This window comes from Arachis ipaensis, chromosome B09, assembly GCF_000816755.2.
Source record: "Arachis ipaensis cultivar K30076 chromosome B09, Araip1.1, whole genome shotgun sequence".
Taxonomy (NCBI): Eukaryota; Viridiplantae; Streptophyta; class Magnoliopsida; order Fabales; family Fabaceae; genus Arachis; species Arachis ipaensis.
This window is the reverse complement of record NC_029793.2, coordinates 19,456,621-19,461,967: the sequence shown is the minus strand read 5'-3', so window position 1 is coordinate 19,461,967 and position 5,347 is coordinate 19,456,621. Positions and strand designations below refer to the sequence as shown.

At 28.7% G+C, this 5,347-nt stretch overlaps 1 long non-coding RNA gene across 1 annotated transcript; it reads left to right on the top strand.

Annotated features, from left to right (window-relative positions):
• Nucleotides 4,100-4,742, top strand: LOC107616948. The gene is made up of 2 exons (XR_001614718.2): nt 4,100-4,234; nt 4,315-4,742. It is a non-coding gene; the product is annotated as an uncharacterized LOC107616948 (long non-coding RNA).

Below are 5,347 nucleotides of genomic sequence, written 5' to 3'. Positions count from 1 at the left end.
TTTATATTTTAAATATTAGAGTGTTGAATTTAATTTTATATATTTTAATTTTGTTTATTTAGTTATTAGATTAGGATTTATGTTACTGGGTTTAGGATTTCTTTTATAGAGAAATTAGAATAGTGCCAAAACACTTTTTATTTTCGTGATAAAATCATAGTGTGAACAAGTGAGATTGAGTGAGTCCATCTATTATTGTATCGAGAAATTGGATAGAAGATTGAGTGAGTCCTTCGATTCAACTTTCAAACTATGATGTAGATAAGTTAGATTGAAGAATCTCTTTCTTATTGTATCAAAAAATTGGATAAAAAGTTGAGTGATTCTCTTTGTATTTAATTTTAATTTTAATTTCAATGTATCTTTTTCAGTTAAATTTTTATCTTCTTGTTTATCCTTAATACAAAGTCCAACCTAATAATAACTAAATAACCAAAATCAAAATACAAGAAATTAAATTAAACATTCTAATATTTAAAATTATAAATTAATAATTACTAAATAATATTTGAACTCTTTAATTTTTCATATCACGAATATTTGAAACACGTATCAATAGTAGTTTTGAAATATAGCCATATTCGTAATTTGCTGGAGCAAATTACAAGTAAAAACAAGTTATGAAAGAAATCAATAATTTTTATGCGATGAAAATTACATGCATTTATTTTTATGTAAAATTGTTAGTTGAAAAACGGTTAAATAACTAAAATATTTGACTAAATTATTAAAAAAATTCTACAATTAAATAAAATATCTAACCAAATTCAACTAAATTGTTATTAAAAATTTTAATTCATGAGCACCTCTTCTAATAATAATTTTTTATTAGCAACTAGTATTTCTACTAGTTATGCTACATTTCTCTAAAATTAAAATAATACATAAAATAAAAATGTATGAGAGAAGAAATTAGAGAGGATTTTTTCATTTCAATTTCAACACACAAAAACAAGTAAGTGGTGAAGGTGAGTATTGAACACGGATAAACAAAATGAAAAAATATCAATTTAATCAAATGAGCTAACTTTATTTTTTTTAGACAAGAACTACTAATTTTGTTACAATTATTTTTGGGAGTCATGGCCCCATTGTCTACACAAAGCTCCGTTTCTGGCTATTGCATCTTCTTCTTCTTCTTATTTCGTTATTATTATTGCTGTCACCATCATCACTTTTTCCTCTTCCTTTATTTAAATTTCTTTTTCTCCTTCCTTTTGCTCCTCCTTCTCCTCCATCTTCATTATCATTATTATTATCATCATCATTATTATTATCGTTATTGTCATCATTGTCGTCTTATTCTCCTCCTCCTTTTTTATCTTTTTTTTAATTATCGTCGTCGCCATCACCACCATGCCACCAACTCCATCTCCTCCTCCTCCTCCTTCTTTTCTCATTTGAATTTTTTTTATCTCCTCCTTCCTTTTCCTCTTCCACCTCCTACTCCATCATCATCATCTTCTTCTTTTTATGTGTATAACCGTTCAAATTTAAAATGTACCAAAATTTGTTAATGATGGCGACATACAAACAAACTAAATTCAAAACAAGTTCAGACTAAAAATACACTTTATTTAAATTTAGAATGTATCAAAACTAAATCTAGAATGCACCGAAATTACTGACGATACACGAACAACTCAATTCAAAATAAGTACAGACCAAGTGCACCTTATTTAAATCCAAAATATACTGAAATTACTTAATGATGACATCACACAAACGAACTCAATTCAAAATAAGTACAAACCAAAAGTGTACATTATTTAAATCCAGAATACACTAAAATTACTTAATGATAACTCAAAATTCCTCATCATCCTCCTCCTCCTCCTTCTTCTTCATTATCATCATCATCTTCTTATTCTTTTCTTATTGATCTTTTCCTTCTTGTTTTACCTTCTCATGATTCTTCTTATTTTACTCTTTTAACAAGAATAAAAATTAAAAAAAAAAATCAAACAAAGAAGATGAAACACATAATACTACAAAATCACTAGGAAGATGAGGAACCTACATTCATTCAACTAAATAAGATTACAAAACATTACAAACATATTCATTCAAGTCTAATATAAGAGCAATGCTCTTAAAAGAAGAAATAAGAGCAACATAAAAAAGAAAAAGACAAAGAAGAATAAAAAGAAGAAAAAGAAAAAATACAGCATTAAAGAAGACATTTTTGTACTTTGTAGTAAAATTTTGGTGTGAAAATTAAGAAATTTATATGTTATTGTTAAGAAATTTTGTTGTTATTTGTTCTATTAAATTCTGCATAATTCAAAACTCTTCTTCTTCCTCCTTATCTTCTGCTGCTGCTTCTTCTTCTTTTTAATCTTTTCCTTCTTCATCTTCTTCTTCTTATTTCATTTTTTCATAATTATTCTTGTTTCACTCTCTTAAGAGTAATAAAAACTAAAAACAAAGAAGAAAATTCAATGCTGCAAAATTACTAGAAAGAAAAGGAAGAAAAGAAAAGAAAAAATGCAGCAATAACAACAATAATAGATGAACGACGATGGAGAGAAAACATGCAAGAAAAAAAAAGAAACGTGAAGAAGTAGAAGAAGGAATGTGAAGAAGAATGAAGAACGCAAAGAAGAAGGATATGAGTATTCACGTTAGTGGCTGGGAGTTGGAGCGTGTATTCACGCTCTCACTAATAAAATTGATTTTTGTTGAGCTTTAACCAATTTAGTTAGACTTGGTTGTCAAAAAGACTTGCATGTGTAGCAATACTGTAAATTATTATCTAATAACTCTCAACCAAGGTTCTAAAAACCAAATTGAACCGATCGGTCGAACCGGTCCAACCACAAACCAGCAGCATTAACAGTCCGATCGAACATATAAAACCGTAAAAATAAAAACCGGTGAATCGGCCAGGAATTGGTTGGTTGGATCGGATCGAAAACTGGCCAATTTCGTAAAAACGGTGTTATTTTTTGCTTAAACGTTTAAACTTTAAACTATCCATCCTTAGCTGCACAGCTCACACTCTTCCGTCTTCATTCTTCACTCACTCTCTCACACAAGCCCCCTTCTCCAACCCTAGCTACTGTCGCCACCGGTCCGTCGATCCACTGCCGCTGTTTGTCCATGTAGCCACAGCCCCCAAGTCTCCAACCCCTACTCTCTTCTTCTGTGAACTCTCGGCCCATCCGCTATCTTCATCTTCTTGCCGTCATTTGCAGGGACAGACCCATGTAGTTTGATGGAGGGACACTTGCCCCCACTCTTATTTTAATTTTTTTCTTTTAAAAATATACATATTATTATATGCCCCCAGTCTCATTTTATTTTTTAAACAAAAAAAATATACATATATAATATGCCCCCATTTTAAATTTTAAATGATCCCACTATAAATTAATTTATCCCAATTATTTAAAGTTTTATATTTATTTTATCTTTTTATCATTTTAACTATTAGTTAACCTAATCAAATTTAGTCTTCTCTCATTCTCAAATTTCAACTGTCACCACTTTTTTATTTTTTTAAACCCTCTTCTTAGTTTTAACTTTTTTTTTCTATTTCTTTTCTAATGGTCATTTTTTCTTCATCAAAAGGTAAATTTTAAATTCTCTATTTTTTTTATATAACTCTCTATGACTCTATGTATCTTTTAATTTCATTGTTTTCTTTTTGATATTTTCAATTACAAATTTTAATCCAAACTATTATAGTTTAAGTGTTAGTCTAATTTTTTATTCTCTTCATAAATTTATGTATTTTATTTTATTTTCGATTTAGTGATCTTTATTATTTATTTGTTTATCTTTCATTCTATTTCATTATATGTAATTATGTTGCATATAAATTTTTAAAGTCAATCGATTAAAGAGTCCACTTCGTAATTGAATGGGAGACGAGTGGTTGAATGATTGTTTGGTTATATAAAAAGAGAGACATTCAATCAAGTTGATAATGAAATAATTATTCAACATTTTCAGACTATGAAAACAAAAAAAAAAGTACCTTCAAGATTTGAAGAAAAGAAAGTTAGCAGCTAATGTAATTTTTTATTTTTATTTTTTTTTGTATTCAAATAATTAATGTACACTTTTATTTTTTTAAATTTGGATTAATATATCTTTTAATAGCAATGTATATTATTTTTATCCCTTAACATAAATTTTTTTGGGTCTGTAACTGGTCATTTGCATCTTCTCTCTGGCGTCTGGTCGGCGTCGTCCATCAATCAACAGTCTGTCGGTGTCGTCTTTAAAGGTCAGTGGCTCGGTCGCTTGTTCTTCACTTTGTGGCTTCGCCTTTTGTTTTGTTTTGGTTTTTTTGAGTTCTGGTTTTAGGTTCGAGAAATCGGAGAAGGAGAAGAAGGATCTCATGGCTCGCAAGGTGGACCACGAGTACGATTACCTCTTCAAGATCGTCTTTATCGATGACTCTGGCATTGGCAAATCCAACATTTTCTCGAAGTTCACGCGCAACTAGTTTTTTTGGAGTCCAAATCTACCAGTGGCGTTGAATTCGCCACTAGAACTCTTCAGCAAGATAACTTTCTCTTTTCTGCATTTTTTTGCTGCTTCTACCTATTTGTGTTATGTGAAATTCTAAATGCATTTGCATGCCGTTGTTTGTTTCTTGATCCTTTGTTTTCTTATGATTATGAATCCCTTTTTATTTAATCTTGCCATTTTTGCTTCTGATTGGATTTCTGTGTGGTATTTTGCATTTGTAGCATTGGAGTATGATAATTTATTTTAATGTTTTTGCTCCGAAGCCCTGATTGCTTAAGGATTCAAGAATTTCTAAAGCAAACCCTCTTCTGAGATAGTTTTGGTGGAATGGTTTTAGGCCTCTAAGGTGACTTCTAATTTACGAAAAAAATAGATCTAGTTTGAAAATATATTACATTACAAGTAGTGAATGAAAAGTTATAATATTAATGATTGATGACAAATTTTTATGCTGATATTAGATATTTTTTTATTATTTAATTTTTGTGTCGGTGTATTTTAATAAAATCACATGATTTTTGTTGATGGCGTTTTATATAGTGTTCTAAATTTAAAAGATATTTTAAGATTTATATTAGATTATAATTATATTTTAAGATGTTTATTTATAATTTATTTATTATTTTGATATAAAACGGTTTTTTTCAATTGAAGCACAGTTAGACCAGTAAACCAATAAATCAGTAACTAAAACGGTTCGATAATCGATCCAATTTTTAGAATTTTACTCTCAACTATTACCTATATATGAAGATAATTACACGTGAGTTTCACCTTTTTATATAGAGACAAGTTACTTCAATAAATTCGAAATTTGTCCCCAATGACTGAATTCTTTAAAATAAAAATTAAAAAAAAATAAATT